General features: G+C 37.4%; 1 non-coding gene across 1 annotated transcript; it reads right to left on the bottom strand.

Annotated features, from left to right (window-relative positions):
• Nucleotides 1-11,847: 11,847 nt before the first annotated feature.
• LOC117197632 (U6 spliceosomal RNA) lies at nt 11,848-11,953 on the bottom strand. Its single transcript, XR_004478356.1, has one exon. It is a non-coding gene; the product is annotated as a U6 spliceosomal RNA (small nuclear RNA).
• Between the last annotated feature and the right edge of the window lie 1,602 nt (nt 11,954-13,555).

Below are 13,555 nucleotides of genomic sequence, written 5' to 3' on the forward strand. Positions count from 1 at the left end.
CCTCTACCAGGAAGCCTACACAACCCACTGAACCAACCTTAGCCACTGGGGACAGACACACAAAAAAAACAGGAACTACGAACCTTCAGCCTGCAAAAAAGGAGACCCCAAACACAGTAAGATAAGCAAAATGAAAAGACAGAAAAACACACCGCAGATGAAGGAGCAAGATAAAAACCCATCAGACCTAACAAATGAAGAGGAAATAGGCAGTCTACCTGAAAAAGAATTCAGAATAATGATAGTAAGGTTGATCCGAAATCTTGGAGATAGAATGGACAATAGAATGGACAAAATGCAAGAATCAGTTAACAAGGACCTAGAAGAACTAAAGATGAAACAAGCAACGATGAACAACACAATAAATGAAATTAAAAGTACTCTAGATGGGATCAATAGCAGAATAACTGAGGCAGAAGAACGGATAAGTGACCTGGAAGATAAAATAGTGGAAATAACTACTGCAGAGCAGAATAAAGAAAAAAGAATGAAAAGAACTGAGGACAGTCTCAGAGACCTCTGGGACAACATTAAACGTACCAACATTCGAATTATAGGGGTTCCAGAAGAAGAAGAGAAAAAGAAAGGGACTGAGAAAATATTTGAAGAGATTATAGTTGAAAACTTCCCTAATATGGGAAAGGAAATAGTTAATCAAGTCCAGGAAGCACAGAGAGTCCCTTACAGGATAAATCCAAGGAGAAATACGCCAAGACACATATTAATCAAACTGTCAAAAATTAAATACAAAGAAAACATATTAAAAGCAGCAAGGGAAAAACAACAAATAACACACAAAGGAATCCCCATAAGGTTAACAGCTGATCTTTCAGCAGAAACTCTGCAAGCCAGAAGGGAGTGGCAGGACATATTGAAAGTGTTGAAGGAGAAAAACCTGCAACCAAGATTACTCTACCCAGCAAGGATCTCATTCAGATTTGATGGAGAAATTAAAACCTTTACAGACAAGCAAAAGCTGAGAGAGTTCAGCACCACCAAACCAGCTCTACAACAACTGCTAAAGGAACTTCTCTAGGCAAGAAACACAAAAGAAGGAAAAGACCTACAATAACAAACCCCAAACAATTAAGAAAATGGGAATGGGAACACACATATCGATAATTACCTTAAATGTAAATGGACTAAATGCTCCCACCAAAAGACACAGATTGGCTGAATGGATACAAAAACAAGACCCATATATTTGCTGTCTACAAGAGACCCACTTCAGACCTAGAGACACATACAGACTGAAAGTAAGGGGATGGAAAAAGGTATTTCATGCAAATGGAAACCAAAAGAAAGCTGGAGTAGCAATTCTCATATCAGACAAAATAGACTTTAAAACAAAGACTATTAGAAGAGACAAAGAAGGACACTACATAATGATCAAGGGATCGATCCAAGAGGAAGATATAACAATTGTAAATATTTATGCACCCAACATAGGTGCACCTCAATACATAAGGCAAATACTGACAACCATAAAAGGGGAAATCGACAGTAACACATTCATAGTAGGGGACTTTAACACCCCACTTTCACCAATGGACAGATCATCCAAAATGAAAATAAATAAGGAAACACAAGCTTTAAATGATACATTAAATGAGATGGAGTTAATTGATATTTATAGGACATTCCATCCAAAAACAACAGAATACACATTTTTCTCAAGTGCTCATGGAACATTCTCCAGGATAGATAATATCTTGGGTCACAAATCAAGCCTTGGTAAATTTAAGAAAATTGAAATTGTATCAAGTATCTTTTCCGACCACAACGCTATGAGACTCGATATCAATCACAGGAGAAGATCTGTAAAAAATACAAACACATGGAGGCTAAACAATACACTACTTAATAACGAAGTGATCACTGAAGAAATCAAAGGGGAAATCAAAAAATACCTAGAAACAAATGACAATGGAGACACGACGACTCAAAATCTATGGGATGCAGCAAAAGCAGTTCTAAGAGGGAAGTTTATAGCAATACAATTTTACCTTAAGAAACAGGAAACATCCGAATAAACAACCTAACCTTGCACCTAAAGCAATTAGAGAAAGAAGAACAAAAAAACCCCAAAGTTAGCAGGAGGAAAGAAATCATAAAAATCAGATCAGAAATAAATGAAAAAGAAATGAAGGAAACGATAGCAAAGATCAATAAAACTAAAAGCTGGTTCTTTGAAAGGATAAACAAAATTGATAAACCATTAGCCAGACTCAACAAGAAAAAAAGGGAGAAGACTCAAATCAATAGAATTAGAAATGAAAAAGGAGAAGTAACAACTGACACTGCAGAAATACAAAAGATCATGAGAGATTACTACAAGCAACTCTATGCCAATAAAATGGACAACCTGGAAGAAATGGACAAATTCTTAGAAAGGCACAACCTGCCAAGACTGAATCAGGAAGAAATAGAAAATATGAACAGACCAATCACAAGCACTGAAATTGAAACTGTGATTAAAAATCTTCCAACAAGCAAAAGCCCAGGACCACATGGCTTCACAGGCGAATTCTATCACACATTTAGAGAAGAGCTATCACCTATCCTTCTCAGACTCTTCCAAAATATAGCAGAGGGAGGAACACTCCCCAACTCATTCTACGAGGCCACCATCACCCTGATACCAAAACCAGACAAGGATGTCACAAAGAAAGAAAACTACAGGCCAATATCACTGATGAACATAGATGCAAAGATCCTCAACAAAATACTAGCAAACAGAATCCAACAGCACATTAAACGGATCATACACCATGATCAAGTGGGGTTTATCCCAGGAATGCAAGGATTATTCGGTATATGCAAATCAATCAACGTGATACACCATATTAACAAATTGAAGGAGAAAAACCATATGATCATCTCAATAGATGCAGAGAAAGCTTTTGACAAAATTCAACACCCATTTATGATAAAAACCTTGCAGAAAGTAGGCATAGAGGGAACTTTCCTCAACATAATAAAGGCCATATATGACAAACCCACAGCCAACATCGTCCTCAATGGTGAAAAACTGAAAGCATTTCCACTAAGATCAGGAACAAGACAAGGTTGCCCACTCTCACCACTCTTATTCAACATAGTTTTGGAAGTTTTAGCCACAGCAATCAGAGAAGAAAAGGAAATAAAAGGAATCCAAATCGGAAAAGAAGAAGTAAAGCTGTCACTGTTTGCAGATGACATGATACTATACATACAGAATCCTAAAGATGCTACCAGAAAACCACTAGAGCTAATCAATGAATTTGGTAAAGTAGCAGGATACAAAATTAATGCACAGAAATCTCTGGCATTCCTATACACTAAGGATGAAAAATCTGAAAGTGAAATCAAGAAAACACTCCCATTTACCATTGCAACAAAAAGAATAAAATACCTAGGAATAAACCTACCTAAGGAGACAAAAGACCTGTATGCAGAAAATTATAAGACACTGATGAAAGAAATTAAAAATGATACAAATAGATGGAGAGATATAACATGTTCTTGGATTGGAAGAATCAACATTGTGAAAATGACTCTACTACCCTAAGCAATCTACAGATTCAATGCAATCCCTATGAAACTACCACTGGCATTTTTCACAGAAGTAGAACAAAACGTTTCACAATTTGTATGAAAACACAAAGACCCTGGATAACCAAAGAAATATTGAGAAAGAAAAATGGAGCTGGAGGAATCAGGCTTCCTGACTTCAGACTATACTACAAAGCTACAGTAATCAAGACAGTATGGTACTGGCACAAAAACAGAAATATAGATCAATGGAACAGGATAGAAAGCCCAGAGATAAACCCACGCACATATGGTCACCTTATCTTTGACAAAGGAGGCAGAAATGTACAGTGGAGAAAGGACAGCCTATTCAATAATTGGTGCTGGGAAAACTGGACAGCTACATGTAAAAGTATGAGATTAGATCACTCCCTAACACCATACACAAAAATAAGCTCAAAATGGATTAAAGACCTAAATGTAAGGCCAGAAACTATCAAACTCTTAGAGGAAAACATAGGCAGAACACTCTATGACATAAATCACAGCAAGATCCTTTTTGACCCACCTCCTAGAGAAATGGAAATAAAAACAAAAGTAAACAAATGGGACCTAATGAAACTTAAAAGCTTTTGCGCAGCAAAGGAAACCATAAAGAAGACCAAAAGACAACCCTCAGAATGGGAGAAAATATTTGCAAATGAAGCAACTGACAAAGGATTAATCTCCAAAATTTATAAGCAGCTCATGCAGCTTAATAACAAAAGAACAAACAACCCAATCCAAAAATGGGCAGAAGACCTAAATAGACATTTCTCCAAAGAAGATATACAGAGTGCCAACAAACACATGAAAGAATGCTCAACATCACTAATCATTAGAGAAATGCAAATCAAAACTACAATGAGATATCATCTCACACCAGTCAGAATGGCCATCATCAAAAAATCTAGAAACAATAAATGCTGGAGAGGGTGTGGAGAAAAGGGAACCCTCTTACACTGTTGGTGGGAATGTAAATTGATACAGCCACTGTGGAGAACAGTATGGAGGTTCCTTAAAAAGCTACAAATAGAACTACCATATGACCCAGCAATCCCACTACTGGGCATATACCCTGAGAAAACCATAATTCAAAAAGAGTCATGTACCAAAATGTTCATTGCAGCTCTATTTACAATAGCCCAGAGATGGAAACAACCTAAGTGTCCATCATCGGATGAATGGATAAAGAAGATGTGGCACATATATACAATGGAATATTACTCAGCCATAAAAAGAGACGAAATTGAGCTATTTGTAATGAGGTGGATAGACCTAGAGTCTGTCATACAGAGTGAAGTAAGTCAGAAAGAGAGAGACAAATACCGTATGCTAACACATATATATGGAATTTAAGAAAAAAAAAATGTCATGAAAAACCTAGGGGTGAAACAGGAATAAAGACACAGACTTACTAGAGAATGGACTTGAGGCTATGGGGAGGGGGAAGGGTAAACGGTGACAAAGCAATAAAGAGGCATGGACATGTATACACTACCAAACGTAAGGTAGATAGCTAGTGGGAAGCAGCCGCATAGCACAGGGAGATCAGCTCGGTGCTTTGTGACCGCCTGGAGGGGTGGGATAGGGAGGGTGGGAGGGAGGGTGACGCAAGCAGGAAGAGATATGGGAACATATGTATATATATAACTGATTCATTTTGTTGTGAAGCTGAAACTAACATACCATTGTAAAGCAATTATGCTCCAATAAAGATGTTTAAAAAAATAAAAAATAAAAAAGTAAAAAAATAAATAAATAAATAAATAAAAAAAACTTTTAATGTGCTGTTGGATTCTGTTTGCTAGTATTTAGTTCAGGATTTTTGCATCTATGTTCATCAGTGATATTGGTCTATAATTTTCTTTTTTTCTGTGATATCTTTGTCTGCTTTTGGTATCAGGGTGATGGTGGCTTCGTAAAGTGAATTTGGGAGTGTTTCTCCCTCTGTAATTATTTGGAAGAGTTTGAGAAGGATTGGTGTTAGCCCTTGTCTAAATGTTTGTTAGAATTTGCCTGTGAAGCCATCTGGTCCTGAACTCATGTTTGTTGGAAAATTTTTAATCACAGTTTCAATTGCATTACTTGTGATAGGCCTGTTTATATTTTCTAATTCTTCCTGGTTCAGTCTTGGAAAATTGTACCTTTCCAAGAATTTGTCCATTTCTTCGTGGTTGTCCATTTTATTGGCATATAGTTGTTTGTAGTAATCTCTTATAATCCTTTGTATTTCTACAGTGTCAGCTGTGATTTCTCCTTTTTCATTTTTAATTTTATTGATTTGTGACCTCTCCCTGTTTTTCCTGATGAGTCTGGTGAAGGGTTTATCAATTATGTTTATCTTCTCAAAGAACCAGTTTTTAGTTTTATTGATCTTTGCTACTGTTTTCTTCATTTATACTTCATTTATTTCTGCTCTGATCTTTATGATTTCTTTCCTTCTACTGACTTTGGGTTTTCTTTGTTCTTCTTTCTCTAGTTGTTTTAAGTGTAGGGTTAGATAGTTTATTTGAGATTTTTCTTGTTTCTTGAGGTGACATTGTATTGCTACAAACTTGCCTCTTAGATCTGCTTTTGCTGCATCCCATAGGTTTTGGATTGTCTTGTTTTTGTTGTCATTGGTTTCTATGTATTTTTAAATTTCTTCTTTGATTTCTTCAGTGATCTCTTGGTTATTTAGTAGTGCACTGTTTAGCCTCCATGTATTTGTGTTTTTTACAGTTTTTTTCCTGTAATTGATTTCTAATCTCATAGCATTGTGGTCAGAATAGATGCTTGATACGATATCAATATTCTTAAATTTTCCAAGGCTTGATTTGTGACCCAAGATAGGATCTATCCTAGAGAATGTTCCATGAGCACTTGAGAAAAATGTGTATTCTGTTGTTTTTGGATGGAATGTCCTATAAATATCAATTAAGTCCATCTTGTGTAATGTATCATTTAAAGTTTGTTTTTCCTTATTTATTTTCTGTTTGGATGATCTGTCCAGTGGTGAAAGTGGGGTGCTAAAATCCACAACTATTATTGTGTAACTGTCGATTTCTCCTTTCCTTGTTGTTAGCATTTGCCTTATGTATTGGGGTGCTCCTATGTTGGGTGTGTAATCATTTATAATTGTTATATCTTCTTCTTGAATTGATCATTTGATCATTATGTAGTGTCCCTCCTTATCTCTTGTAACAGTCTTTATTTTAAAGTCTATTTTATCTGATATAAGTATTGCTACTCCAGCTTTCTTTTGATTTCCATTTGCATGGAATATCTTTTTCCATCCCTTCACTTTCAGTCTGTATGTGTCCCTAGGTCTGAATTGGGTCTCTTTTAGACAGCATATATATGGGTCTTGTTTTTGTATCCATTCAGCCGGTCTGTGTCTTTTGGTTGGGGCCTTTAATCCATTTACATTCAAGGTTATTATCGATATGTATGTTCCTATTACCATTTTCTTAATTGTCTGGGGTTTGTTTTTGTGGGTCTTTTTCTTCTCTTGTGTTTCCCACTTAGAGAAGATTCTTTAGCATTTGTTGTAAAGCTGGTTCAGTGGTGCTGAATTCTGCTAGCTTTTGCTAGTCTGAAAAGCTTTTGACTTCTCCATCGAATCTGAATGAGATCATTGCTGGGTAGAGTAATCTTGGTTGTAGGTTTTTCTGTTTCATCACTTTAAGTATATCCTGCCACTCCCTTCTGGCCTGAAGAGTTTCAGCTGATAACCTTATGGGATTTTTTGTATGTTATTTTTTGTTTTTCCCTTGCTGCTTTTAATATTTTTTCTTTAATTTTTGTTAGTTTGATTAATATGTGTCTTGCTGTGTATCTCCTTGGGTTTTTCCTGTATGGGACTCTCTGTGCTTGCTGGACTTATGTGACTATTTCCTTTCCCATGTTAGGGAAGTTTTCAAGTATAATCTCTTCAAATATTTTCTCAGACCCTTTCTTTTTCTCTTCTTCTTTTGGGACCCCTATAATTTGAAGGTTGGTGCATTTAGTGTTGTCCCAGAGGTCTCTGAGATTGTCTTCAATTCTTTTCATTCGTTTTTCTTTATTCTGGTCCTGGGCAGTTATTTCTACATTTTGTCTTCCACCTCACTTATTCATTCTTCTGCCTCAGTTATTCTGTCATTGATTGCTTCTAGTGTATTTTTCATTTCAGTTATTATGTTGTTCATCTCTGCTTGTTCTTTAATTCTTCTAGATCTTTGTTAAACATTTCTTCTACTTTCTCAATCTGTGTCTACATTCTACTTCCAAGATTGTGGATCATCTTTACTATGATTACTCTGAATTCTTTTTCAGGTTGATTGCCTATTTCCTCTTTATTTACCTGGTCTTGTGGGGTTTTACCTTGTTCCTTCATCTGTGACATATTTTTTTTGCCCACATTGTTTTTTATGAGTGGGATTGTATTCCTGTCTCACTGGTTGTTTGGCCTGAGGTTTCCAACTCTGGGGTTTGTATGCTATTGAATAGAGCTTTGTCTTGGTGCTGATGAGGAACTCTCTGAGACCTCACTCTGATGAAAATTCCCTGGGTCTGAGGTTCTCTGTTAATCCAGTGGTTCAGACTCAGAGCTCCCACTGCAGGAGCTTTGGCCCATTCCCAGGCTCATGAACCAAGGTACTGCAAGCCACCTGGGGTGGCCAAAAAAAAAAAAAAAAGAAAAAGAAAAAACCCAACAATAACAAAGTAAAGAATAAAAGTAGACTAGGAAACTAACAGCCATGTTAGGAAGAATATAAAAATAAAAATATAGATGAATCAAAAACCGGAAGGTACAACAGTACCACAATAGTAATAAAGAGGAGGAAGAAAAAAAAAAGGGGGGATAGGCCTTGGCTGTGGAGGGCAGTGCCTAAGCAAGGCGAGCTTTGGGTGGTGGGTGAGGCCAATGCTCAGGAACCACAGGGCTGGAAAAACCCTAGGGGCTGTGGAAGGTGGGGCTTAGGCTCAAGGAACAGAAGGGGCACAGGTGTGCCCCCCACCCCTTGTCTCAGATGGCCAGGGACCTCACCTAGGAGCACAGCAGGCTTCCTGGGCTCGAGTGGGTGGGGCAAACACCTTCCTCTCCTCTCCTGCTCCTCTGAGCTGGGAGGGCACCTCCCACCTGTCTCTCCTGATCTCCCCAGTTTCAAGAATGTTGATCCTGTCTGGCCTCCACTTCTCCTCCCCGCTTAGTCTGCCTACATCCTACCAGTTCACTTTGGGGTTCCTCCCATCTCTTTGGGTGTCAGAGTCCCCCACCAGCGGCCGGCAGGGGCCCTAGTTCCTATGTTCTTTTTTTTTTTTTTAAAGTTTGCCAACCCTTAAGTTAGATTTTTTTATTAATTTATTAATTTTTAAATTTTTGGCTGAGTTGGGTCTTCATTGCCATGCGCGGGCTTTCTCTAGTTGCAGTGAGCTGGGGCTACTCTTCTTTGTGGTGTGCAGGCTTCTCATTGCGGTGGCTTCTCTTGTGGAGCACGGGCTATAGGTGCACAGGCTTCAGTAGTTGCAGCACGCAGCCTCAGTAGTTGTGGCGCATGGGCTTAGTTGCTCTGCGGCATGTGGGATCTTCCTGGACCAGGGCTCGAACTCCTGTCCCCTGCATTGGCAAGTGGGATCTTAACCACTGCGCCACCAGGGAAGACCATCCTATGTTCTTGTACTAATGCTTCCTGACCATAGGACTGAAAGCTGACTGCAAGATGATTTGATTGGAGTATTGCACTTTCCACAAATGCAAAGATCTTTTTTTTTTTAAATTAAGAACTACTAGGTGGTTTTCAGACTGGTTCCTGAGAAGCTCTGTGGGGGTTTTATTGTTTGTTTTGTTAATTAATTAATTAATTTGTTTGTTTTTATTTTTGGCTATGTTGGGTCTTTGTTGTTGCACGTGGGCTTTCTCCAGTTAAGGCAAGTGGGGGTTACTCTTTGTTGTGGTGCATGGGCCTCACATTGTCGTGGCTTCTCTTGTTGCAGGGTATGGGCTTTAGGCACCTGGGCTTCAGTAGTTGTGGCACATGGGCTCAGTAGTTGTGGTTCACGGGTTCTAGAGTGCAGGCTCAGTAGCTGTGGTGCACGGGCTCAGTAGTTTCTCCCCAGCATGTAGGATCTTCCCGGGCCAGGGATCTAATCCATGTTCCCTGCATTGGCAGGCAGATTCTTAACCACTGCACCACCAGCGAAGCCCTAAAATGATTTCCTCATATTCTAATACAAATAACTCAAGCTCCACTCAACCCATTTAATGGAAACAATAAGTTGGCAATCCTTTTAAAAGAAGACTAAATTGCAGATACAAAGACTATTAAAAGCTATGAGAGAATACAAGGGACAACTTCATAACAATGTGTAATTTTTCTTTGAGCATTTTAAGTAGAATTATTTTAAAGTCCATGTCTAATAACTCCATTAGCTATACTCTCTGTGGCTCTTCTTTATTGTCTGTTGTTTATCTTATTTTTTAAAATATTTTATTTTATATTAGAGTATAGTTGATTAACAATGTTGTGTAACTATCCCTCCCCATACTCTTACCCTCTGGTAACCATAAGTTCATCCTCTAAGTCAGTGAGTCTGTTTCTATTTTGTAAATATGTTCATTTGTATCACTTTTTTTTTGGATTCTGTATATAAGTGATACCATACAATATTTGTCTTTCTCTGTCTGACTTACTTCATTCAGTATGACAATCTCTAGGTCCATCCATGTTGCTGCAAATGGCATTTCATTCTTTTTAATGGTTGAGCAATAGTCCATTGTATATATGTACTACTTCTTTATCCATTCATCTGTTGATGGACATTTAGGTTGCTTTCATGTCTTGGCTATTGTAAACAGTGCTGCAATGAACATTGGGGTGCATGTATCCTTTTGGACCATGGTTTTCTCCAGATATATGCCTAGGAGTGGGATTGCAGGGTCATAAGGTAGCTCTATTTTTAGTTTTTTATGGAACCTCCATACTGCTTTCCACAGTGGCTGTACCAATTTATATTCCTACCAACAATGTTAGAGGGTTCCCTTCTCTCCACACCTTCTCCAACATTTATTGCTTGTGGATTTTTTGATGCTAGCCATTCTGACTGGTGTGAGGTGATATGTCATTTTAGTTTTTATTTGCATTTCTCTAATAATTAATGCTGTTGAACATCATTTTATGTGCCTCTTGGCCATCTGTATGTCTTCTTTGGAGAAATATCTATTTAGGTCTTCTGTCCAATTTTTTATTGGGTTGTTTGTTTTTATGATATTAAGCCTCATGAGCTGTTTGTAAATTTTGGAGACCAATTCCTTGTTGGTCTCATTTTTTGCAAATATTTTCTTCTGTTCTGCAGGTTGTATTTTGTTTTGTTTATGGTTTCCTTTGCTGTGCAAAAGCTTTTGAGTTTAATTAGGTCCCATTTGTTTATTTTTGTTTTTATTTTCATTACTCTGGAAGATGGATTGAAAAAGATATTTCTGTGATTTATGTCAGAGAGTGTTCTGTCTATGTTTTCCTCTGAGAGTTTTATAGTGTCCAGTCTTACATTTAGGTCCTTAATCCGTTTTGAGTTTATTTTTGAGTATGGTGTTAAGAGTGTTATAATTTCATTTTTCCCACCACCATTTATTGAAGAGACTGTTTTTCCTCCATTGTATAGTCCTCTCTGCTTTGTTGTAGATTAATTGACCATAGGTGCATGGGTTTTCTATCCTCTTCCATTGATTTATATTTCTATTTTTGTGCCAGTACCATACTGGTTTTTTTGTTTTTTTGCTGGGTTTTTTTTTGTGGTACGCGGGCCTCTCACTGTTGTGGCCTCTCCCATTGTGGAGCACAGTCTCTGGATGCACAGGCTCAGTGGCCATGGCTCACAGGCCCAGCTGCTCCGCGGCATGTGGGAATCCTCCCAGACCAGGACATGAACCTGTGTCCCCTGCATCAGCAGGCAGACTCTCAGCCACTGCCTAACCAGGGAAGCCCCCATACTGTTTTGATGACTATAGCTTTGTAGTATATTCTGAAGTCAGGGAGCCTGATTCCTCCAACTTCACTTTTCTTTCTCAAGATAGCTTTGGCTATTCTGGGTCTTTTGTGTTTCCATACAAATTTTAAGATTTTTTGTTCTAATCCTGTGAAAAATGCCATTGGTAATTTGATAGGGATTGCATTGAATCTGTAGATTGCCTTGGGTACTACAGTCATTTTGACAATATTGATTCTTCTAACCCAAGAACATCATTCTCTTATTTTTGATTACTTTGCCTTTTCTCTTCATGTATCTATTTATTTTCTATTGAGCGCCAGATACTGCATATGAAATTTTTTTAAAAATATGGAACGCTTCACGAATTTGCATCTCTTTCTTGCACAGGGGCCATGCTAACCTTCTCTGTATCATTCCAATTTTAATATATGTGCACAGAAGCAAGCACGAAAATTTTTTTAAATTAAAGTGAAGCTTAGGATTATGATAGAAAGTTTCTCTTGTTAGAGTTTTCATTTGCTCTGCCAGACTACTGTGGCACTAACAATATTGTTTCACCTTAAGCCAATCAGGGATTACATGATTCGAATCTAGACTTCAAGGACTTCTTGTCTTGGCTAAAATGAATAAACTTGCTATCACTTTCTCAAAACTCATATAACAATCATTACAGTGGTGAATTTCCTGGGTTTTGTTTTTCTGCCCATATCTCCTAACTTAGACTGTAGGGCAACCCAAATCCCAGAACTGCACAGCAGGTATGAACAGAAAAGCTCCAATATAAACTTTCTTTTTCTAGTTAGAAGACCAGGTAAGGGGCCCTGCAGGATTGTAAATGTGCTGGTTATCCCCCATTTTTTCTTTTACTAATCTCCTGACCATGCCCTGTGGCAAGTCATGAAGCTGCACTCTTGCAACAGAGCAGCAGTCATGATCTTGCAGGCACCTACAAGTCAGAGAAAGTCCTTTATTACAGAAGAACTGGGAAAAGGAATTCCTATGGTCTTAAGAGTATTGGGGAAATAATACTCTGTTTTCTATTTTCTCTCTACCCTTTGCTCCTAAGGCAGATCCAGTTATGGAAAGTGTGTAACAGCATGGAGAGGCCAACACTTCTGCTTTCTAAGGATGATGAAAAGGGCTAAAATATATTCAGGAAATTATAGAAAGGAGAGAGCTGGAGAAATAGATCCCCTAAATCTGTGTATGTGGTCATTTTTGAGCAAATCAAAGCAAAGAAATAGAGATTATAAAACAAGAACTAAATGGAAACTTTTAAAATTAAAAAGTAAAATAACTAAAACAAAAATTTACTGATGGGTTTAATATCAGAGTGGAAAGAGTAGGTGAAGTTAAAGATAGATGCATAGAAACCATTAAATCTGAACAACAAATAGAAAAGCAATTTTAAAAAAATTGAACTGAGCTTCAGAGACCTGTAGTAAAATATCAGAAGGTCTAATATTTTTGTTCCTAAGGTCCAAAAAGAAGAAGAAAAATAAATTGATGCAGAAAAATGTTTTGAAAAAATAATTGCTGAAAACATCCCAAATTGGTTGAAGGACATGACATTACAGATTCAAAAAGCTCAGTGAATTTCAAATAAGATAAACTCAAAGAAAACAACAATCATAACGACCAAACTACTGAAAACCAAAAATAATGAAAAAATTCTTACAAGCAACCAGAGAGAAATAAAACATTGTGTATAGAGCATAACAAATTGAATAATTGCAGACTTCTCATAAGAAACTATTATGGTCAGAAGACAGTAGAATATTTTTAAGGTGCTGAAAGAAACTAATGGTCAACCCTGAATTCTATATATAGTGAAAATATCCTTCAAGGATAAAAGCAAACAAAAACATTCTAAGATGAAGGAAAACTAAGGGAATCTATTGGCAGCAGAATTACCCTAAAAGAAATGTTAAAGGAAGTTCTTGAGGGGGAAGGGAAATGATATCAGAATGATACATGGAATGAAGAAAGAGCAACAGAAATGGTAAATGTCTAGATAAATAAGCTATTTTTTCTCTAAGTTCTTTAAAAC

This window comes from Orcinus orca, chromosome 8 (assembly GCF_937001465.1).
Source record: "Orcinus orca chromosome 8, mOrcOrc1.1, whole genome shotgun sequence".
NCBI lineage: Eukaryota > Metazoa > Chordata > Mammalia > Artiodactyla > Delphinidae > Orcinus > Orcinus orca.